At 43.5% G+C, this 25,736-nt stretch overlaps 1 protein-coding gene across 4 annotated transcripts in view; it reads left to right on the forward strand.

Moving 5' to 3' along the window:
- Positions 1 to 2,642: 2,642 nt before the first annotated feature.
- WASF3 (WASP family member 3) overlaps positions 2,643 to 25,736 on the forward strand; it is a 676,822-nt gene continuing 653,728 nt past the window's right edge. For all 4 annotated transcript variants that reach the window (XM_077484052.1, XM_077484053.1, XM_077484054.1 and 1 more), the window contains exon 1: positions 2,643 to 2,719. The gene's annotated coding sequence lies outside the window, so the exon portion shown is untranslated. The remainder of the gene's footprint in view (positions 2,720 to 25,736) is intronic.

A 25,736-nucleotide genomic window follows, 5' to 3' on the forward strand; every position in this document is an offset into this window, starting at 1 on the left:
CATGGTCACTGATGAATGAATTTCCTGGTCATGGTCACTGATGAATGAATTTACTGGTCACGGTCACTGATGAATGAATTTCCTGGTCATGGTCACTGATGAATGAATTTACTGGTCACGGTCAAATGATTTTACTGGTCATGGTCACTGATGAATGAATTTACTGGTCACGGTCAAATGATTTTACTGGTCACGGTCACTGATGAATGAATTTACTGGTCACGGTCACTGATAAATGAATTTACTGGTCACTGATGAATGAATTTACTGGTCACGGTCATTGATGAATGAATTTACTGGTCACTGTCACTGATAAATGAATTTACGGTCACTGATGAATGAATTTACTGGTCACTGTCACTGATGAATGAATTTACTGGTCAGTCACTAATGAATGAATTTACTGGTCACGGTCACTGATAAATGAATTTACTGTCCGGTCACTGATGAATGAATTTACTGGTCACGGTCGAATCATTTTACTGGTCACGGTCACTGATAAATGAATTTACTGGTCAGTCACTAATGAATGAATTTACTGGTCACGGTCACTGATAAATGAATTTACTGGTCAGTCACTGATGAATGAATTTACTGGTCACTGATAAATGAATTTACTGGTCACGGTCACTGATGAATGAATTTACTGGTCACTGATGAATTAATATACTGGTCACGGTCATTGATGAATGAATTTCCTGGTCACTGTCATTGATGAATGAATTTACTGGTCACTGTCACTGATGAATGAATTTACTGGTCACGGTCACTGATGAATGAATTTCCTGGTCATGGTCACTGATGAATGAATTTACTGGTCACGGTCACTGATAAATTAATTTACTGGTCACTGATGAATGAATTTACTGGTCACTGATGAATGAATTTACTGGTCACTGTCATTGATGAATGAATTTACTGGTCACTGTCACTGATAAATGAATTTACGGTCATTGATGAATGAATTTACTGGTCACTGTCACTGATAAATGAATTTACTGGTCAGTCACTAATGAATGAATTTACTGGTCACGGTCACTGATAAATTAATATACTGTCCGGTCACTGATGAATGAATTTACTGGTCACGGTCGAATCATTTTACTGGTCACGGTCACTGATAAATGAATTTACTGGTCACTGATGAATGAATTTACTGGTCACAGTCACTGATGAATGAATTTACTGGTCACTGATGAATTAATATACTGGTCACGGTCACTGATGAATGAATTTACTGATCACGGTCACTGATGAATGAATTTACTGGTCACGGTCACTGATGAATGAATTTACTGGTCACGGTCATTGATGAATGAATTTACTGGTCACTGTCACTGATGAATGAATTTACTGGTCACTAATGAATGAATTTACTGGTCACGGTCAAATGATTTTACTGGTCACGGTCACTAATGAATGAATTTACTGGTCACTAATGAATGAATTTACTGGTCACGGTCGAATGATTTTACTGGTCACGGTCACTGATGAATGAATTTACTGGTCACGGTCTAATTAATTTACTGGCCTGGGTACTGTGCCACGTGAGTATGGTAATCTGTTTTTCAATGGAATTTGCTAATTTTTTTGTGTGTGGGGGGGGGGGGGGGCTGTTTGCAGGGGGGCCCCATACAACATTTTGCTATGGGGCCCTGTGATTTCTAGTTACGCCCCAGGTTTGAATGCTGAGGTGTTAATGATGGGGTGTGAATGATGGGGTGTGAATTATGAAGTGTGAATGATTGAGTGTGAATGATGGGGTGTGAATGATGGGGTGTGAATGATGGAGTGTGAATGATGGGGTGTGAATGATGAAGTTGGAATCATGGGGTGCAAATGATGAATGATGGGGTGGGAATGATGAGGTATGAACGATGGAAAGTGATGGGGTGTGAATGGCAGAGTGTGAATGATGGGGTGTTAATGATGGGGTGTGTGAATGATTGAGTGTGAATGATGGGGTTTGAATGCTGAGGTGTTAATGATGGGGTGTGAATGATGGGGTGTGAATGATGGGATGTGAATGATTGAGTGTGAATGATGGGGTGTGAATGATGGGGTGTGAATGATGGAGTGTGAATGATGGGGTGTGAATACTGAAGTTTGAATGATGAATGATGGGGTGTGAATTATTGGGTGTGAATGATGAAGTGTGAATCATGGGGTGCAAATGATGAATGATGGGGTGGGAATGATGAGGTATGAACGATGGAAAGTAATGGGGTGTGAATGGCAGAGTGTGAATTTTGCAGAGTAAGTAATGGGGTGTGAGTGATGAAGTATGAATAATGAGAGGTGAATGTTGAGGTGTGAATGATGGAATGTGAACATTCACCCCCATCATTCGCTCTCCATCGTCCCTCAGCAGAAATGGACCAAACCGCTAATCCTCCTCGTACACAATATTGATTCTACGTCTCTTCCATTGTACTTTCCTATTGGCTGATAGGCGTTCCTCTCTTCTTTCTTTTGGCTCCAACAAACGTCAATCAATCTCAGCTAGCGGGCGTGTCTTCTGTGTGTCCTCCTCGCTCTCTAATTGGCCTTCATGCAGGGGGCGTCACCGATGTAGTGTGAGCTCCGCCCCGGCATCCTTGTGTGTGTGTGTGTGATCAGTGAGCCGTGCGGAGGACAGTGATGGAGGAGAGGAGAACCTACCGAGCCCGGGACCGCTGACCTTCCCTGGAGACGGAGGAGCGAGGAGCCGGCCAGCACGGTGCGTCTTCTTATGTCTTCTCCTTCATTGGGAGCCTCGGAGTGTGGGAAGGGAGCCCCTCTATTCATATACATGGGGGGGGGGGGGGGTGACCAGTGATGGCTCCAACCTTCCAATCTGCATGCAGGCTGTGTTCCCCCCGTCATCCCACACCTCACAGCCATCACCCCCCCATCATCCCCAATCACCCCCCATCTATCCCCCATCACCCCCATCTATCCCCCATCACCCCCCCATCATCCCCCACCTCTCCCCCACCTCACCCATCACCCCCATCTCTCCCCATCACCCCCCCATCTCACCCGTCACCCCCCATCACCCCCCATCTCACCCCATCACCCCCCATCTCACCCATCACCCCCCATCACCCCCCATCACCCCCCATCTCTCCCCCTTCACCCCCATCTCTCCCCCTTCACCCCCCATCACCCCCCATCTCACCCATCACCCCCCATCTTCCCCCCATCACCCCCCATCTTCCCCCCATCACCCCCATCTCACCCATCACCCCCCATCTCACCCATCACCCCCCATCTCTCCCCCATCACCCCCCAATCACCCCCCATCTCACTCATCACCCCCCCATCTCACCCATCACCCCCCATCTCACCCATCACCCCCCATCTCTCCCCCATCACCACCCATCTCACCCATCACCCCCATTATCCCCCATGTCAGCCATCACCCCCATCTCAGCCACATCATCCCCCATCTCACCCATCACCCCCCATCTCACCCCCATCTTTCCCGATCTCACCCATCATCATCTCACCCATCATCCCGCATCTCACCCATATCACCCATCACCCCCCATCTCACCCATCATCCCCCATCTCACCCATCATCCCCCATCTCACCCATATCACCCATCATCCCCCATCTCACCCATCATCCCCCATCTCACCCATCATCCCCCATCCCACCCATCATCCCCCATCCCACCCATCATCCCTCATCTCACCCATCATCCATCATCCCCCATCTCACACGTCATCCCCCATCCCACCCATCATCCCCCATCTCACACGTCATCCCCCATCCCACCCATCATCCCCCATCTCACCCATCATCCCTCATCCCACCCATCATCCCTCATCTCACCCATCATCCATCATCCCCCATCTCACACGTCATCCCCCATCCCACCCATCATCCCCCATCCCACCCATCATCCCTCATCCCACCCGTCATCCCCCATCTCCCCCAGACTTCTCACCACTTCCATTGGACCCATTTAGTTGATGGAATGATTCGAGATCTTAGATTTCCCCCTGGGACTCCTAGCAATCAGTTGGTGATTTGTTGTATTCTCAGCTGTTGGTACTTGTTCTTAGAAACTCAGATTGAAAAATGGAACCATCCATCCTGTACTGGGAGAAGGTCCTGTAATGGTGAGCATACACCATCAATCTGATTGTACAATCCATCTGCCATCGTCTGTCTGGATACAAACTGTTTGGGTTGTTTATTTTTGTTTTCTATTACATCGTTTTGGTCAATCTAAGGGAAATCGTACAATCAGATTGTATAGTGTATGGCCAGTTTAATGCTCCAGCTTGGCCAGGCTGACACCACCATGCTCCTCTCTTTTGTTCATTGCTGTGATTCCAGTGCAGGAATTTGTTGCCTTGATTTGCTCTTCCTAGAGAAAACATTGTTGTGACACCCAGACATTTTTGGGTTGATTTACTAAAACTGGAGAGTGAAATCTGGTGCAGCTCTGCCTAGAAACCAATCAGATTCCAGGCTTTATTGTCAAAGCCGATTGAACAAGAAAAGTTACAAGCAGCACCAGATATGGCACTCTCTCCAGTTTTAGGAAATGAGCTCCTTTGTCTTATTTCTATTTTTCCCTCAATTGATGTTACACCTCCATAAACAATCATGTATTATATTGCAGCCTGTCAGTCCTTACATGTGGTGGATGCATTAGTTTTCTTTCTTTAACCACTTCAGCTGCCCTTTCCTGACTAGGCCACTTTTTACTATTCAGCACTTCGTTACTTTAACTAACAATTGCGCGGTCATGCAACGCTGTACCCAAATAAAAGATATATAATTTTGTCTCTACAAATAGAGCTTTCTTTTGGTGGTATTTTGTAGGGCTGCAACAAACGATTATTTTCATAATCGATTAGTTGGCCGATTATTGTTTCGATTAATCGATTCATCTGTTAATAACCTTTAGAAAAAAGCGTGGTGTATAATTTAGTCAATATGTAAAGTTTAAAAAAAAAGGCAATTTATTCTTAAATATCTCTATATGCAATGGTAACTATAAATAACCAAATATATGGTTAGGGAGCAAAATATCTAATCCACTCTGAGAATAACAGACAGAAGAGATATACTGTATATTAGAGGGGATATATACTGTATATACTGTTAGAGGAGATATACTGTGTAAACTATTGAATATATACTCTACTGTATATACTATTAGAGTATATATACTGTATATACTATTAGAGCAGAGATATACTGTATATACCATTATAGGAGAGGTATACTGTATATACTATTAGAAGATATATATACTGTATATACTATTAGAGGCTATATACTGTATATACTATTAGAGGAGAGATATACTGCATATACTATTAGAGGAGATATACTGTATAACTATTAGAAGAGATATACTGTATATACTATTAGAGGAGAGATATACTGTATATATCATTAGAGGAGAGATATAGTGTATATACTATTAGAGGATATATAGTTTATATACTATTAGAGGATATATACTGCATATACTATTAGAGGAGAGATATACTATTAAATGGTCAATCTGGTAAATATCATCAGACTCATTAACTTTAACCCCATTTTGTTGCTGGCCGATTAATCGATTATGAAAATAGTAATCGATTAATTTCATAATCGATTAGTTGTCGATTAATCGATTAGTTGTTTCAGCCCCAGTATTTTGATCACTTCTGGATTTTTTATTTTTTGCGATATAAACCAAAAATCCAGAAAATGAAAAAAAAAAAAAAAAAAAATCTGCTATAAAACAACCAATAAATTTTTTTTAAAAATCATCAATTTAAGCCAATATGTATTCTGCTACAAAAAAAAAACAACAATTGTACAATGAAAGTTATAGTGCCTACCAGGGCTGCAACTAACGATTATTTTCATAATTGATTAGTTGACCGATTATTGTTTCGATTAATCGGTTAATATCCATTAAAAAAAAAGTGTGGTGTATAATTTAGTTAATATGTAAAGTTTAAAAAAAAGGCAATTTATTCTTAAATATCTCTATGCAGTAGTAAATATAAATAACCAACTATATGGTTAGGGAGCAAAATATCGAATCCACTCTGAGAATGACAGAAGAGATATACTGTATATATGTATATATATATATATATATATATATATATATATATATATATATATATATATATATATATATATATATATATATATTAGAGGGGATATATACTGTATATACTATTAGAGGAGATATACTGTATATACTGGTACTATTAGAAGAGATATACTGCATATACTATTAGAGGAGAGATATACTGTATATACTATTAGAAGAGATATACTATATACTATTAGAGGCTATATACTGTATATACTATTAGAGGAGAGATATAATGTATATACTATTAGAGGGGATATATACTGCATAAACTATTAGAGGGGATATACTGTATAAACTATTAGAGGAGAGAGATACTGTATATACTGGTACTATTAGAAGAGATATACTATTAGAGGCTATATACTATTAGAGGAGATATACTGTATATACTATTATAAAAGATATATTGTATATACTATAAAAGATATACTGTATATACACTTATAGAGGCTATATACTGTATAAACTATTAGAGGAGATATACTGTATAAACAATTAGAGGAGAGATATACTGTATAAACTATTAGAGGAATGATATAGTGTATATATTATTAGAGGAGAGATATACTATTAAAGGGTCAATCTAATAAATATTATCAGACTCATTAACTTTAACCCCATTTTGTTACTGGACGATTACTATTTTCATAATCGATTAATTTCATAATCGATTAGTTGACGATTAATCGATTAGTTGTTTCAGCCCTAGCGCCTAGAAACTATAGGATATATACTAGAATTCAATTTTTTTTGATTTTTAAACTACTGATGGCGATGATCAGCGACTTATAACAGACTGCGATAGTGTGGTGTGCAGTGTTAATTTCGTCGACTAAAATGTTTTAGTCGACTAAATAAATACTATTTTAGTCAACTAAAATATGACTAAGGCCCCATTCACACCTGAGCATTTTGTAGCCTGAAGCTTCCAGCTGCAAGATATTGGAGGGGAAAAAAATCATACCATGTTCATATCACAATTGACACCTTTCAGGGGGGAGGGGGGTGGAGATACCTGTCAAAGACAGGTATTTACACCCACTTCCGTGCATAGACTCCCGTGGGAGTCTACGCCATTTCCTGCCCTGCCGCGCTGTCTGCTGGGACACACACGGGTCCCAGTGACAGCGCGGAGATTTCCTATTGCGCGGCGCGGCTCGCGCATGCGCAGTAGGGAACCGGGAAGTGAAGCCGATTCGCTTCACTTCCTGATTCCCTCACCTAGAATGGTGGCAGCAGCCGAGAGCCAAGCGATCGATCGGCCTCGGCTGCCGGCATCGCTGGAACCCGGGACAGGTGAGTGTCCATTTATTAAAAGTCAGCAGCTGTAGTATTTATAGCTGCTGGCTTTTAATATTTTTTTTTTTGGTGGAATCCCTCTTTAATTACACCCATTCGATATTAGGACGACTAAAATGTACTGGAGATTTAATAGACTAAATATGACTAAAACTAAAATAATTGCAGAAGACTAAATGGGACCGAAACTAAAATGCCATTTTAGTCCTAAGACTAAAACTAAATTGAAATTTGCTGCCAAAATGAACACTGGTGGTGGGCAGTCTGATAGTAACTGACACTGGGGGGGAACTGACTAACTGCCACTGACATCACCAGTGACATTAAAACTGATCAGTGATAGTACTATACACTGACTAATGACACTGGCTGGGAAGGGGTTAACATCTAAGGTAATCAAGGGGTTAAACTTGTGCCTAACAATGTGTAATGTGTGTAAAGTGTGTTGCTTTTACTAATAGATCTCTTAGCTTCCCATCCCTGCTTTGCAGGGATGAAAAACAAAGATTGTTCCCTCTGAATGTCAACACAGAGCTCTGGGCTGTGATTGTACACAACCAATCAGCAGGTCCCAGCCGTGAATCCTTGGCTTGGGACTTGCTAAAAGGCTTCTGCTATACAATCACAGGGGGTGATGCCCGATACGAATTAGGCAGCAGCATACGGGTACATCTCTTTGCCTACAACAAAACATTGTGGGCAGCCAGTTAAGTGGTTAAGCCTCCCCCACCCCTTATTTTCTCCTCCAGCCAGTAAAACACTTCCTGTACTGGAGTGTCTCCTCTATCTATGGAGGAGCAATGGAGACACCTTTGGATAAGTATAGTGTTAGATGCACTTGTAGAGTTACTAGTCTATCTAGTTTTGAGTAACACATATTGAAGCAGAACTCCAGTTAAAGTGTTACTAAACCCACAACAGTAAAATCAGTCTGTATATGCAGTAAAGCATGCTTGTTATACTCACTGAGCAGCCTAAGGGGTTAATTCTCTGCATTGTATAAAAAAGGCTGTTTGATCCTGTCTTCTCTGTTCCTCCCCTTCTTCCACAGTCCCCAATACATCCCCTGATAGAACAGAGCATGCTCAGTTTAGTGTGTATTGCTAGAGCGTTTTTTTTTTCCTGGGAGGGTGCATGTGATCAGCACAGGGCCAATCAGCACTGTCCCGGACAGCCTTATAGGACAATCAGAGGAGAGTGTAAACTCCTTCTACAAGCTTTAACCACTTGCTGTCCAAGGTACGTAAATGGACATCCTTGGGTTTCAGTGGTTATACCGGGATGATGCCCGTACCTTCAGGCATCATCCCGGTATCATTCTTTTCAGCCGGCGATTCTGAATAAGGCAAAAGTGATCTGAGTGGCTAATTAAGTACTCGATAATTTCTGCGGGTGGCGGAAGGGGGTTCCACACCCCTCATGCCACTGCCTTTCCTTTCCCATTACGGAGGCCGGGAACGATGAGGCCGGCGGAGATGATGACTACCCTGTACAGAGAGAGGAACTGACGTCCTTCCCCTCTCTCAGTAACCCTGGAAACTGGGAGCAACGAGTAGTTCGTCACTTCCAGGCTGTGTGGGAGGCCAGAGGAGACATTTGGGATCTAATAGAGCCCAACTCTCTCCATAAAGAGAACCTGTCACTGCCCATGCTAACACAAGGGATGTTGTTCATCCCTTGTGATAGCAATAAAGTTAGTACAAAAAAAGTATAAAAAAAATATATTTTTGTACAAAATAAATAATAATAAAAAATGTTTTAAAGCGCCCTCGTCCCACCGTGCTTACGCGCAAATGCAAATACATATGTTACTCCCGCACATATATGTAAAAGGAGATCGAACCACATGTGAGGTATTGTCATGAACATCAGAGCGAGAGCAATAATTCCAGCACCAGATCTCCTGTGCAACTCTAAACTGGTAACCAGTAAAGGCATTTAAAGCATCACCTATGGGAAATTTTAAGCACCGTAGTTTGCCACCATTGCACGGGCAGATGCAGTTTTAAAGCGTGACATGTTAAAGAGGAGCGCCACCTGAAAAAAAATATTAAAAGTCAGCAGCTACAAATACTGCAGCTGCTGACTTTTAATAAATGGACACTTACCTGTCCCAGGGTCCAGCGATGTCGGCAGCAGATGAGGGGCAATCGCTCATCTCTCGGCTGCCCCCGCCACCATCCTCTTTCAGGGAATCGAGAAGTGAAGTGCTGCGGCTTCACTGCCCGGTTCTCTACTACGCATGCGCGAGTCACGCTGCGCGTTTTCACTGGTCCCCGCAAATTTCAACACCCACCATTTTATTCTATAGGGTCTCTGCTAAAAATATATATAATGTTTGGGGGTTCTAAGTAGTTTTCTAGCAAAAAAAAAGTACATTTTTACATGTAAGAGCAAAGTGTCAGTGGTTAACCAGACACTGATAGAAGTCACAAGACTGCTCTATACTGCTGATGAGAAAAGGTAGTTAGCAGTTTATACTTACTAAAATAATTGCATTTCCATGTTCTGTGTACTGTGGGACACCAGATATAGTGAATGGAGGGTCCTGGGTTTAGTAACACTTTAATAATTTATAAGCAGTTACAGCAAACATTCTGTTTTTCTTTAGAGATAAAGGTTTCACATAAATAGATACATTCTGATCATTGTAAGCACCCCTGTCAGTGGTAACAAAAGCTTGGTCTGTTAAAGGGAAAAAATAACAGCAGCAGGATGAACATGTTACATAATAAACCTCCAGGGGGGACAGCTGTGTTAATGCTGGTGACAGACCGCATCTTATGTTGTCTTTGATTTTCCTGTAGTACAACTTTGATCTCTGACAGCCAATGAAAAATCAAGCTTCAGACAGTTTCTGGTTGTCAAGGTTACTGTACACCACATCACTTTATGTTGCTAAAGGATTAGTTCACCTTTTTGGACAAAAAAATGTAAAGGTAAACTTACAACCTACACCTTTCCAACCCATCCCCAGTTCAGGATATTGAAATCCCCGCTCTACTTCCCCTTCCTCCTGTAGGGCTTCTAGGATGGATCAGAGCGATTCTGTATGGTCAGTGCTGGTATATGTAAGCCCTCACCTTAGGGCTGGGGAAAAAAACGATTTAAATCTTGAATCGAGTTGAGAGGACAAATCGATTCAAAATTTAAGAAAAACAATTTTTTTTCACCACCGTGCTGGTCCTGAGGTGCTGCGGGTAGGAGTTTTTGGGCTTCGGCCTAGTACGCGAGGTTGGATGCCGCGGACTAGGCCAAAGCCGCGGCCTTGCCTAAAAACTCCTGCCCGCAGCTCCTCAGGACCGGCGCGGTGTCCATAAAAAAAAAAAAATCGATTCAATTCGTGAATCAAGTCCGCCAGGAAGCTGTCAGTAGCACAGGCCAATCATTTGTGGGTGGGACATTTCTTGCCCAGCAGCCACATGTATACTCTTGTATATGTGCAGCCCCGGGGCAGGGTATGCCCCTGCCACAGAACAGATGACCATACCTCCCAACTTTCTGAAATGGCAATGAGGGACACCTATTACCAAAAGTATGTAGGCATAGGACACGCCCCCTGCCACACCCTCTTAAAGGAGAATTAGACAAAAAAAATGATTGGTTAAACACACAAGTGCATTTTTACCACTACTATTCCTTTATATTGGCTTTTGGCATTTGCACATGCAGCAATTTAGAAATCGGATGAAAGGTTTAGCACTGAGAAACACTTTTTGAAAGATAAAAGGCGCATTTTATATACAACTATATAGATCAGAGGGACATTGCTCCAAATCAGGGACAGTTGGGAGCTTTGCAGGTGACAGCTTCTGGTGGGCTTGCACACATTGGTTCGGATCCTGATCTGAGCATGCCCAAGAGTATCACTAGTTGTCACCATGGCTAGAATGCTTATAGATAGGAAGTGGATGCAAAGAGGCTACAGGAGATCAGCAGTGCTGAGATGCACAACAGGGAAGCCATTTTTTTCTTTATTTTTTTTTTAACATGGCAGTTTATGATCTACAATGCTTTAGCCAACTACCGTATTTATCGGCGTATAACACGCACTTTTTTCTCCTTAAAATCGGGGGAAAATCGTGGGTGCGTGTGATACATCCACCCCCCGATTGTGAGCCTGTGGGCGCTTTTGGACATTCTCAACGAGCTTTCGGACATTCTCGGCGGCTTTGGCCTGTTCTCGGAGAGCAGCCGAAAGCAGGACATCCGGCTCTGTATCTCGGTGGCGCCATTTTTAAATGGCAAAGCTGCAAATGACACTGATAAGGCTGCATTGAAGGGCATTTAAATGTAAGTTTTTTTCTTTAAACTTCCCTCCTAAAAGTTTTTTCCTTAAAATTCCCTCCTAAACATTGGGGTGCGTGTTATACGCTGATAAATACGGTATATTTGATTCTGTTTAACATTTTCAACCATGATTTAAATGTCAGAATTCAGTTTGCTGAGTTACAATTGCAGGCATTGGTGCACTACAACATCCCCTGTAGTTGTGGGCAGCTGATGGGTATGAAATCTGATGGCATTTCTCTTTGTATCATTTTATGAATGAAAGCCTCACATCTCTTCGGTGTTAATAAATGAACGGCGGGGTGATATAGAGGAGGGTTTATAGAATAGTACTGTGGAGCGCATTGTTACATTGGTTAGTCTAATGAGGTGTGAATAACAATGTGATGTGATGGCTGTGTGCTAAGATTCAAATAGATCCGTGGAGCAGGTGCAGCGTGCGGTTTAGGCATTGATCCCTCCCACCGAGTATCATCGCCGCCGCAGCCTCAGAAGTCTGGGGAATTGAGATGTGAGCACTACAGATAAATCTGCCAATTTGCGACTTCACGTCACGATGCAGAAATCAGCGCTCGCCATAAATATTTCATAGTAAATCCATTACATCTGTGCTGCTAAGTGCCTGGTGTAAAGAAGTAATGGGAGATTGTTTAGAAGGTAGATGTTAAAGTTGGAAGAGTTTGATGGTAGCATGGCCTATGGAGAAGAGCAGACAAAAGAAACAACGTCTGGATGTTAGAAAACAACCCAGGGCTGGTGAACGCGCGCCCTTCGGAGATCAGACAGCATTCAAGAAAGACACCCCCCCCCCCCCCCTCTGAAAAGTCGAGCTCAGCCTTTCTGAAACTTTTTACAAGGAAGGATCCTTTAAAAAAGTTTTCAAAGCCCACTTTGATTGGGTCCTGTTCAGCCCGCCAAACACAGTTTTTTCCGCATCATGTGTGCAGCCTGCTTTTACTGCCCCCCCCCCCCCCCCCGGCCATCCGTATGAATGAGCCTATAGAATGTTTTAAAAAATTGGGTGTACTTAAAAAGGCTTCACCCTGAAAATAAAACAAATATCCGATCTGACCGAAGTGGGAGAAAGTACCTGTCAACAACCCCCCCCCCCACCCCGCAAAAATGAAGTTCCAAATATGGTATAGGGGGGGGGGGGGGGGGGGAAGCGTCAGACAAGCGGGACTTCCCTTCTGGGTGAAGTTCTGCTTTAAAGTGACATTAAAGAATAAACCCTTTACAGCCACTTTATACTACAGGCAAGCCTATAATTAGACTTACCTGTAGCAACCCTGCACGGTTTAGGAGATATCCCTGTATTTGCATGTGCCAATGACATGTGCACTTAAGCAGATTGAAGCAATGGCACGTACATGCCGCTGCTTCAGTTGTACTGTGCCGTTACCGGCGGGTCCCATCCGCATCCGGCCAATCACAGTGCCAGAGCCACAATACCCATAACTAACCCCCGGAGAGATTTCGGCTGCGGGGGGGCTTTGATCTCAGGTAAGTAATTCATTCATAATGAGCTAGTATGCTATGCATACTAGCTCATTATGTCTTTGTCTTGCAGGTTGTTTTTTTTTTACATTTTTTGACAGGGTTTACAATCACTTTAAGGGCTCCATTTTTATTCTTTACAAATAACAAACATTTCATACTTATGTGCTTTGTAATGGTTTTGCATAGAGCAGCCCAAATCCTCTTCTTCTCAGATCCCCTGCTGGTGCTCCTCGCCCCTCCCCCCTCCCCCCTGCTGAGTGCCCCCATAGCAAGCTACTTGCGGGTGACGTCACTGGCTCCTCCTCCCGACGTGTTGCGTCACTGGTCACGTGACTTTTTAAAGGGAATAATTTTTACACATTTATATTTATGAATTCACGGTTTGTGTATATATTTTAATTTATCTAATTCACAGATTGCTATGTTCAAAATTTTTTATGTATATTGTCACAAGAGTTAGCACGTATTTTGAGGATTACTGTGTATTTTATGAAGGTTGGTAATAGCACACCAAGCAATTGTTTACATTTATCACTATGTAATATGAAGACCTACCGTAAAATACCCAATCAATCTGTATCCAGTCTGACTGGTCCACACATTATATTGTTTTTTGGTAGTTGTAAAAAACCCTTGGCGACCTCTGGAGGAATCTCAGGGCTTCACAGCATCCTGGTTGAGAAAGGCTGGCCTAACTGCTTAGCTGTGATGAGGAACCAGTAGCTTCAATGAGTCACTGGCTTGTAGTAAGCGTGTAGTTGGGGAAAGTAAGAGATCCAGTCTGCATGTCTGTTCTGGGTCAGTGTCTCTAAAAGTACTGAAGCTATTGAGTCGACATAACAGCCAGAGTTAAAGTATTTTCAGCTTGGGAGGCTAGCAGTAGCATGCACCATACTTCCTCAGTGTGCGTTTGATTTAAAGGAGAAGCATGGGAAGTGAAAAAAATAAAAGTACATTACTCTGCTCTATGGCTGCAGAATCTCTGTGATGCTGCAGCTGCCCACCCCCCCGAGCTTTAAACCCGAGAACTGAGCAATCACATGACCGCTGATCGGTCAGTTCTCAGTCTACTCTGAGCAGAGAGCGATGACTGTCAGTCGCCTCTCTCTGCTCTTCCCTGCCCCTCTCTTTGGAGCACCTTTCCAGAGCTTGGAGGAGGGTCCTGTGATGTCAACTGACACTGGGCTTTAGCCCGCTAGCGGCTGATTCTGGTTTGCAAAAGTAAGTGCGCTCCTGTGACCTACAAGAGAAGTATGGGCGGATAAGCTTGTGCCACACTTCTGTTTTAGACCTCGTGCACACTGAGCTCCTCGTGCACACGGTCACAGGAGAAATTCAGTGTTAAAAATGTGCCTGAAGCTGTGTTTTTCATTCTTGGACCTAGGCAGCACATAGTCTTGGGCCAGCCCTGCAATGGGGACACTAGTTCTGGTGACCTTGGTTGATAAGCAGGGATTCCGCCACTTTGGAGGGATTCCCTCTCACTTCGTATTTTGGCTATAGGACAGAAAGTGAAGCGTTAGGGACAAGGGTGGCAAAAAAAAAATCCCGACGGGTAGAACCCTCCCTTACTCTGTCCAGCATGGGAAAAAAGTTTTGCCTTTAGTTGTACTTTACCAAGACTTCTTTCACTACTTGTAGCTGAGGCTGTGCACTCGTATCGCTTTAAAGCAATATTAAAGTCTTTTTTTTTTTTTCTAAAATAACAAACATGTTACACTTACCTGCTCAGTTCAGTTGTTTTGCACAGAGCAGCCCCGATCCTCCTTTTCTCGGGTTTCATGCTGGCGCTCCTGATCCTCCCTCCTGCCAGGCTCCTGCACCCAAGCAGGCGTGCTCCCGGGCCACAGCTCTGTGTGTCCACTTACACACAGAGCCACGGCTTGGCTCTGCCGCTTCCATCTCCTGATTGGCTCACTGACTGTGATTGCCAATGGCTCTTACTGCTGCCAAAAGCCAATCAGGAGTGCAAGTTCCTAGAGAGCCAAGGCTCTCTCGTAGACATTTCTGGATCGAGTGGGGACTCAGTTAAGTATTAGAGGGGCTGCTTTTTTTACCTTCATGCATAGAATGCATGAAGGTAAAAAAAAAAAACCTTGCACCTTTACAACTGCTTTATTCTGTGCAACCTTCCTCTCATGGTTAGAATTTGAAAGCAAAGCTTCAGTAGGTGGCCAGGTGGATGAAGTGAATATTTTATTATTATTATTATTATTATTACAGGTGAGGTGAAAGTGACAGTATTTCAACTTAAAAAGCTGCGTTCCTCGTGTCGGTTTAAATGCAGTTTTTTTCATATTTGACTGAAATGGTAATTGTACGCCTGAACTGCAAAAATCCTTAGCAGCAGAATTGAAATGCCGCACACTGACCAGATCAAAGTGAGCATTGCTTGACAGAAATCTGAAGCTTATTATAGGTATTCTAAAATTCCAGCTTCTTGGTTTTTTTAACTGGGTAGGTATTGGAGAGCTCCTATGTTTTTGTTTGAATCCTGGAGGTTCCTTTAGTTGTGATAGGCAGACTGTTGAATCTTAAACCTGAACTTTAGGCAATCTAACAACTACACAATTGTAACATACAGTGGTGTGAAAAAGTGTTTGCCCCCTTCCTCATTTCCTGTTCCTTTGCATGTTTGTCACACTTAAGTGTTTCGGAACATCAAACCAATTTAAACAATAGTCAAGGACAACACAAGTAAACACAAAATGCAATTTGTAAATGAGAGTGTTTATTATTAAAGGTGAAAAAAATCCAAACCATCATGGCCTTGTGTGAAAAAGTGATTGCCCCCCTTGTTAAAACATACTATAACTGTGGTTGTCCACACCTGAGTTCAATTTCTATAGCCACACCCAGGCCTGATTATTGCCACACCTGTTCACAATCAAGGCATCACTTAAATAGGAGCTGCTTGACACAGTAAGGTCCACCAGAAGATCCTTAAAAGCTACACATCATGCCGAGACCCAAAGAAATTCAGGAACAATTGAGAAAGAAAGTAATTGAGATCTATCAGTCTGGAAAGGGTTATAAAGCCATTTCCAAAGCTTTGGGAATCCAGCGAACCACAGTGAGAGCCATTATCCACAAATGGCGAAGACATGGAACAGTGGTGAACCTTCCCAGGAGTGGCCGGCCGCCCAAAATTACCCCAAGAGGTCACAAAAGACCCCACAACAACGTCCAAGGAACTGCAGGCCTCACTTGCCTCAGTTAAGGTCAGCGTTCATGCCTCCACCATCAGGAAAAGACTGGGCAAAAATGGCCTGCATGGCAGAGTTCCAAGGAGAAAACCACTGCTGAGCAAAAAGAACATCAAAGCTCGTCTCAATTTCTCCACAACACATCTTCATGATCCCCAAGACTTTTGGGACAACATTCTGTGGACCGATGAGACAAAAGTGGAACTCTTTGGAAGGTGTGTGTCCAAGTATATCTGGCGTAGAAGGAACACTGCATTTCATAAAAAGAACATTATACCAACAGTAAAATATGATGGTGGTAGTGTGATGGTCTGGGGCTGTTTTGCTGCTTCAGGACCTGGAAGACTTGCCGTGATAAAAGGAACTTGAATTCTGCTGTCTACCAAGAGATCCTGAAGGAGAATGTCCGACCATCTGTTCTTGTACTCAAGCTGAAACGAACTTGGGTTCTGCAGCAGGACAATGATCCTAAACACACCAGCAAGTCCACCACCGAATGGCTGAAGAAAAACAAAATGAAGACTTTGGAGTGACCTAGCCAAAGTCCTGACCTGAATCCTATTGAGATGTTGTGGTATGACCTTAAAAAGGCAGTTCATGCTTGAAAACCCTCTAATGTAACTGAATTAGGACAATTCTGCAAAGATGAGTGGGCCAAAATTCCTCCAGGACGCTGTAAAAGCCTCATTGCACGTTATCGTAAACGCTTGGTTGCAGTTGTTGCTGCTAAGGGTGGCCCAACCAGTTATTAGGTTTAGGGGGCAATCACTTTTTCACACAGGGCCATGATGGTTTGGATTTTTTTCACCTTTAATAATAAACACCTTCATTTACAAATTGCATTTTGTGTTTACTTGTGTTGTCCTTGACTATTGTTTAAATTGGTTTGATGTTCCGAAACACTTAAGTGTGACAAACATGCAAAGGAACAGGAAATGAGGAAGGGGGCAAACACTTTTTCACACCACTGTATATATTTTATTTATTTATTATAGGTACCTAACCCTTTAACGCCAATTTCTGACATTTGTTGCCTACAAGTTAAAATCTGTATTTTTTGATAGAAAATTCCTTAGAACCCCCAAACATCCAAACATTATATATATATATTTATATATGAAGGCCAGTATGGTGGCCTGAATTTATGGGAGGAGCCCGGGGGGTATTTAACTAGCCCGTTCGCCTTTGGTCTTTGTCGGTTTCCTGTGCGCGATACTCACCCTCCCATCCCCTTTTTAGGGCATTTCTCAACATATTCATACGCACAGATTAATCATTTCATCTCATTTCATACTTTATTTCATTTCTCATTTCTTATCTAGGGTATGCCCCTTTATTTTGGTATACTGTACATTAGACCAAGGCACACTTTCAGGTCCATTTCATGTGGTAAGTTTTATGTTAACTCGGAATGTTATCCATATTCGTATCGGCCATAGGGCTCTAAACCACAAATATATATATATATATATATATATCTATATATATATATCTATATATATATATATAGATATATATATATTTAGCTGAGACCCTAGGTTATAAAATGGCGATTGTTGCAATATTTTATGTCACACGGTATTTGCGCAGCGGTTTTTGAAACGCATTTTTTGGGGGGGAAAAGACACTTTCACAGATTAAAAAAAAAAAACTACAGGCATACCCCACTTTTAAGTACACAATGGGGTTTATTTACTAAAGCTGGAAAGTGCAAAATCCGGCTCACTTCTGCATAGAATCCAATGAGCTTCTAACCCCAGCTTGTTCAATTAAGCTTTGGTAATAAAACCTGAAAGCTCATTGGTTTCTATGCAGAAGTGAGTCTGATTTTGCACTTTCCAGCTTTAGTAAATAAACCCCATTGTGTACTTAAAAGTGGGGTATGCCTGTAAACAGTAAAGTAGCCCAATTTGTTTTTGTATAATGTGAAAGATGAGTAAATAGATATGTAACATGTCATGCTGTGAAATTGCGCACACTCATGGAATGGCGACAAGCGACGGTACCTAAAAATCTCCATAGGCGACGCTTTAAAAAAATGTAACGGTTATCCGGTTAGAGTTACAGAGGTCTTTTGCTAGAATTATTGCTCTCACTCTGATGATCGCGATAACACCTCACATGTGTGATTTAATCCTTTCATGACTAAGCCTATTTTTGACATTTGGTGTTTACAAGTTAAAATCCACATTTTTTGCTAGAAAATTACTTGGAACCCCCAAACATTATATATTTTTTTTTTAGCAGAGACTCTAGAGCAATATTTTATGTCACACGGTATTTGCGTAGCGGTGTTTTAAACACAACTTTTTGGGAAAAGGGACACTTTCCTGAATTTAAAAAAAATGAAACAGTAAAATTAGCCCAATTTTTGGGGATAATGTGAAAGATAATGTTACACCAAGTAAATAGATACCAAACATGTCACGCTTTATAATTCCACGCACTTGTGGAATGACGACAAACTACGGTACCTAAAAATCTCAATAGGCGATGCTTTACATTTATTTTTTGGTTACCAGGTTAGAGTTACAGAGGAGGTCTAGTGCCAGAATTATTGCTCTTGCTCTGACGATCGTGGCGATACCTCACATGTGTGATTTGAACACCGTTTACATATGCGGGCGCAACTTCCGTATGCGTTTTCTTTGCTGCGCGAGCTCGCTAGGATGGGGGGTGCTTGAAAAAAAAATTTTTTTCTTATTTATTTTAAAATTAATAAATCGTTTTGTTGAAGAAAAAAAAATTGATCAATTTTATTGCTGTCACAAGGAATGTAAACATCCCTTGTGACAGTAATAGGTGGTGACAGGTACTCTTTATGGAGGGATCGGGGGTCTTTTAGACCCCCGATCCCTCCTTTACACTTCAAAGTGTATATATTTTTAAATCTGGCTCCATTGGCAGCTGAGTAAACTGGAAGTGACGTCATAACGTCGCTTCCTTGTTTACAGTTAGGAGACTGGAATGAAGCTGCTTACGGCTTCATTCAAGTCCCTCCCTAACCGCCAGAAGAGGCGGATTGTGCATCGGTGCTCCCGATTGAACACGAGCCCCGGTAAGAGTGGCGGGAGGGGGTGTCCCCTCCCGCTCCTCCAGCATAACAGCTGAGCGGCTTTTAGCTGCATCGGTTGTTATGACTGGAAAGCCAATCGCCCGCTCTAAAAATCAGTACCGGGATGATGACTGCAGGTGCGGGCATCATCCCGGTATAACCCCTGGAACCCGAGTACGCACATCTGCGTACACTCGCGGCAAGGGGTTCCCTCCCTTGCACTTAAGAGTATTTAGACCCCTTTCACGCTGGGGCGTTTTTCAGGCGCTTTAGCGTTAAAAAAAGCGCCTGTAAAGCGCTGGAAAGAAGCTGCAACTGCAATCCCAATGTAAAAGCCCGAGTGCTTTCACACTGAGATCCCTTTCACACTGGGGTGTTTTTCAGGCGCTTTAGCGTTAAAAAAAGCGCCTGTAAAATGCCTGAAAGAAGCCGCAACTGCAATCCCAATGTAAAAGCCTGAGTGCTTTCACACTGAGGCGCTGCGCTGTCAGGGCGTCAAAAAAAGTCCTGCAAGCAGCTTCTTTGCAGCCCTTTTGGCGCGGTGAATACAACGCTCCTAAAGCGCCCCTTCCCATTGAAATCAATGGGAAGCGCCTGTAAAATGCCTGAAAAGCACCTGAAAAGCGCTATTGGCAGCAGCGTTTTGTGGGCGCTTTTAACCCTTTTTTTGGCCGCTAGCAGGGGTTAAAAGCGCCCCAATAATGCTCGAAAAACGCTGGTAAAGCGCTGCCAGTTTAAGTGGCGCTTTCCGAGCTTTTTTTGGGCGCTGACATTGTGAAAGGGCTCTTAAAGCACTTGGGCTTTCACATTGGGACTGCAGATGAGGCTTTTTTCAAGAGCTTCACAGGCGCTTTTTTTAACGCTAAAGCGACTGAAAAACGCCCCAGTGTGAAAGGGGTCTTAGAGCATCAAAAACGGCAATTCTGAATATTATAAAAAAAATATTTTAATTGGGGCCATTGTCAGCCTAGTAAACTGGAAGTGATGTTGTAATGTTGCTTCCGGGATTTTACTTTTGAAGCCCGATCAGAGCCGAATCCGGCTTCGTATGGGTCTCCAACCGGCTGACAGATGTTACGGCTGGTGGCTCAGGTCTTTCAGTGGGACGGGAGGCCCGGGAAAGAACAACGCAAGGCAGTGGGAGGGGGGATGTCCCCTCCCCCTGCTTTAGGATAACAGCCAAGCGGCTTTTTGCCACATTGGTTGATATCACTAAAGAGCCAACAGCCCGCTCTAAAAAATGGTACCTGGGTGATGCCTAAAGCTGCAGGTTTCACCCGGTATAACCTCTTCAAGCCATGAATGCAAATTTGCATACGGTTGATGTGAAGGGATTATATAGCATGGTCAATTCACGCAGTGCATATATACACTATATTACCAAAAGTATTGGGACTTTATTCCTTTACACACACATGGGTAAATGTTTTTTCACCTTAATGCATTCTATGCATTAAGGTGAAAAAACATCTCACACTGCCGGCGCCCCCAGTCCCCCCGTTTTACTTACCTGACCCCTCGAAAATCCCGCGCTCGCCCCCGTCGTCCTCTTCGCCGCTCAGCCTGGCCGCTGATTGGCTGGAGTGGATGGATTGAAAGCAGCGCAGCCATTGGCTCGCGCTGCTGTCAATCACATCCAATGACGCAGCGCGCCGGGGGCGGGGCCTTGTGATACAGCGAGCGGCTATAGCCGCCGGCTGTATCACGGGAGCGCGCCCGCAGTGCTTCTCACCAATGCGAGGGAGCTTGCTTGAATGTGAGAAGCACCTGCGGGAGGAAGCAGAGACAGCCGCCGAGGGACCCCAGAAGAGCAGGTTCGGGGCCACTCTGTGCAAAACGAGCTGCACAGTGGAGGTAAGTATGACATGTTTGTTATTTTAAAAAAATAACATTTTTTACTTTACAACCCCTTTAATGGTATCTGGACCTTAGTCCGTAGGGGTCAATATTGAGTTGGCCCACCCTTTGCAGCTATAACAGTTTCAACTCATCTGGGAAGGCTGTGTCCACAAGGTTTAGGAGTGTGTATATGGGAAAGGTTGACCATTCTTTCAGAAGCCCATTTGTGAGGTCAGGCACTGATGTGGATGAGAAGGCCTGGCTCGCAGTCTTTGCTCAAATTCATCCCAAAGGTGTTCTATCGGGTTGAGGTCAGGACTCTCTGCAGGCCACCCCAAACTTGCTCATCCATGTGTTTATGGATCTTGCTTTGTGCAGTGGTGTGCAGTCATGTTGGAACATCCCAAACAAAGTTGGGAGCATGAAATTGTCCAAAATGTCTTGGTATGATGACGCCTTAAGAGTTCCTCTCACTGGAACTAAGGGGCGAAGCTCAACCCCTGAAAAACAACCCCACACCATAATTCCCCCTCCACCAAATGATTTGGACCAGTGCACAAAGCAAGGTCCATAAAGACATGGATGAGCGAGTTTAGGTTGGAGAAACTTGACTGGCCTGTTGAGAGCCCTGACCTCAACCCGATAGAACACCTTTGGAATGAATTAGACATAGACACACTCCTAAACCTAATGGACAGTCCTCCCAGAAGAGTTGAAGCTCTGTGTGTGTGTGTGTGTATATATATATATATACAGTATCTCACAAAAGTGAGTACAGCCCTCACATTTTTGTAATTATTTTAGTATATCTGTACAGCTTGTATAACAGTGCAAATTTGCTGTGGTCATCTTGGAGGTATGTTTGGGGTCATTATCATGTTGGAATACTGCCCAGCGGCCCAGTCTCTGAAGGGAAGGGATCATGCCCTGCTTCAGTATGTCACAGTACATGTTGGCATTCATGGTTCACTCAATGAACTGTAGCTACCCAGTGCCAGCAGCACTCATGCAGCTCCAGACCACGACACTCCCACCACCATGGTTCACTGTGGGCAAGACACACTTGTCTTTGTACTCCTCACCTGGTTGCCGCCACACACACTTGACACCATCTGAACCAAATAAGTTTATCTTGGTCTCATCAGACCACAGGATATGGTTCCAGTAATCCATGTCCTAAGGCCGCGTACACACGCGGGGACTGTTCGCTCAACTTTGTCCGCTGAACAGTGTTTCGGCGGACAGTCCGCTCGTGTGTGGGCTTCAGTGGACAGTTTCAGCGGACAGTCTGACGAACAAAGTTTTTCGGAAATTCCGAAAAACTGTCCGCTGAAACTTGGTTTGAGCGGACAGTCCCCTTGTGTGTAGGCTTGTTCGTCAAACTAAGTCTCGCGCATGCTCAGAAAGAATTTACACGCCGAAGGTTGCATTGCAGTGTATAGGACGTCGTTTTCTAGTCCCGTCGTACGTGCCGTTCACGTCATCGCGCACGGTTTCAGCGGACTGTTCGTTCGTCGTGTGTGGGCAAGTCCGTCCATGCTAATTTTGAGCGGACTGTCCGCTGAAACTGTTTGACGAACAAAGTTGAGCGAACAGTCCCCGCGTGTGTACGCGGCCTTAGTCTGCTTGTCTTCAGCAAATCATGCAGACAGATTTGATGTAGTGAGCGGCGTGTGGTCTGAGAACTGACAGGCTGACCCCCCACCTCTTCAGCCTCTTCAGCAATGCTGCCAGCACTCATACGTCTATTTCCCAAAGACAACCTCTGGATATCCTTTTCAGATACTCAGAGTTCTTTGCCATGAGGTGCCATGTTGAACTTCCAGTGACCAGTATGAGAGAGTGAGAGCGATAACACCAAATTTAACACACCTGCTCCCCATACACACCTGAGACCTTGTAATATTAACAAGTCACATGACACCGGGGAGGGAAAAATGGCTAATTGGGCCCAATTTGGACATTTTCACTTAGGGGTGTACTCAATTTTGTTGCTAGTGGTTTAGACATTAATAGCTGTGTGTTGAGTTACCGTATTTTGAGGGGACAGTAAATTTACACGGTTATAAAAGCTGTACACTCACTACTTTACATTGTAGCAAAGTGTCATTTCTTCAGTGTTGTCACATGAAAAGATATAATAAAATATCTATAAAATGTGAGGGGTGTACTTGTGAGATACTGTATAACTGTTTTTTTCCATATGGAATTGAGGTTGTGCATTGCACACAATTAACCGTTTATTATTTCAACCTTTTACCCAGCAGGGTGTCATTTCAGAACAATTCATATCTCATTTGTTTTGCATTGAAGGATGTAGGATGGTTTTCCAGATAATGACAGGGTGAGAGTCTCAGCTGTTTGTGGCAAACCAGTAAGGTCGGGTTCACACCGCTGCGATGCGGGAACGCCGCGAATCTGCGGCGTTTTCCCGCATCGCATTACTCCCGCCGGCAGTTCACACTGCCCTATGCGGACGGCTGGGAGTGTCAATGATATGTTAATGACACCCCCAGATCCGTCCGCATATCGCAGTGCGATCTGCCGACTCGCACAGGAATCGGATCGCATGGTGTGAACACCCATGCGATCCGATTCTGTTGCGGACCAAAAAAAGGGTCCCGTGCGAGTTTGCTGCGGGAGCGATGCGAATTCAGCCATACTATCTGTATGGCTGTACTCGCATCGCTACGGAGATCGGATGTGATTTGCGGTGCGAATCACATCCGGATCTCCCCCCGCAGCAGTGTGAACCCAGCCTAAGAGTTCCTCCCTTTTCCGAAAAAAGCTGCAATTGATTTTTGAATTGTAAGACTTCCGGATGGCTCATGAATTATTTTTCACCATGGTTGTAAATAATTCCGTGTCCGTAGCAATTTCAGTATTTTAAACCATACACTCTCTTGAAGTGAGGATTAAAGTGAACCTTTAGTTACTGGGAGGAAAAAAATCCCCTTTAGGTCAGCCATGTACATTGTAATGATTTTAGCAAGGTAGGTATTTTAAGCATAGGTGCTTAGTGATTCTGATAATACTTTACTGTAATTACATAATTCATCCCTTTGTGGTAAAAAAAAAATGCTGTTCCTTTTTTAGGCCTCATGCACACTGGGCATTTAGCTCTGGTGCATGAGGAATTTAGCTGTGGCTGGATGGCACAAGCAAATAATCCTGCCCCATTGCCTGCAGCCTGTCAAACTCAGAGTCTTCCAGCGGCAAATTCTTGCCAGTACCATGACCAGGTAATGCGAATAACCAGCCCAAGTCTAATAAATGGTCAAATTATTTTTTTATTAGAATAATTAACATTCTCTGTAGAACGGATACATGGGACCTGTTCTGCCAGTCATGTTTGAGTGTTTATGATCCAAAGAGGGCTTTTCCTTCATCTGAGACGTTGACGCTGGCGGTTTCCATCAAAAGTCTCTGCGGAGCAGGGTAACTGGCTTGACGCTGGCGGTTTCTATCAAAAGTCTCTGCGGAGCAGGGTAACTGGCTTGACGCTGGCGGTTTCCATCAAAAGTCTCTGCGGAGCAGGGTAACTGGCTTGACGCTGGCGGTTTCCATCAAAAGTCTCTGCGGAGCAGGGTAACTGTCTTGACGCTGGCGGTTTCTATCAAAAGTCTCCGCAGAGCAGGGTAAAGGGCTTGATGTTACATAGTAAGTAAGGTTGAATAAAGACCATCCAATTCAACCTGTGTGTGTCTACAATTGTCCCTATCCCTGTACATTGCATGCTCACATTGGTCCCTGAGCTCAAGGAGCCCACAATTCAAGGTCCCCATTTATATACTATGACAAATTAACCTATCTGCATGTCTTTATAGTGTGGGAGGAAACCGGAGTACCCGGAGGAAACCCACGCAGGCACAGGGAGAACATGCAAACTCCAGGCAGGTAGTGTCGTGGTTGGGATTTGAACCAGCGACCCTTTTTACTGCTAGGTGAGAGTGCTAACCACTACACCACTGTGCCGCCCACAGTTGGTGGCTTCTGTCAAAAGTCTCGGCGGAGCAAGGTAACAGGCTTGACGTTGGCAGTTTCTGTCAAAAGTCTCGGCGGAGCAGGGTAAAAGGCTTGACGTTGGCAGTTTCCATCAAAGTTCTTGGCGGAGCAGGGTAACAGGCTTGATGTTGGCGGTTTCTATAAAAGTCTCTGCATAACAGGGTAGAAAACTTGAATGGTGCTTGCAGCTATGGAATGATGGTATCTTCTGGGATGTCCAGTTGTGCCTGTAAAATATAAAAAAACAGTGTAAGTTATGGTTGTATGTTGGCATGTGTTTTTAAGTTGCACTGGAATACATTGTTTTTAGGTGTTCCAGTGCATTTTGTTATCCCTTTCTCTTTTTCGTATTGTATGCTATTAATATACATTGAAGAAAATAATCCACCATGTCCTATTTTTTCAGCGCAAACAAACGGAGGGGTGTGAACTGAA

The sequence above is a fragment of the Lithobates pipiens genome, unplaced genomic scaffold, assembly GCF_037356315.1.
Source record: "Lithobates pipiens isolate NorthernLeopardFrog02 unplaced genomic scaffold, aLitPip1_a1.2 Scaffold_16, whole genome shotgun sequence".
NCBI classification, from domain to species: domain Eukaryota; kingdom Metazoa; phylum Chordata; class Amphibia; order Anura; family Ranidae; genus Lithobates; species Lithobates pipiens.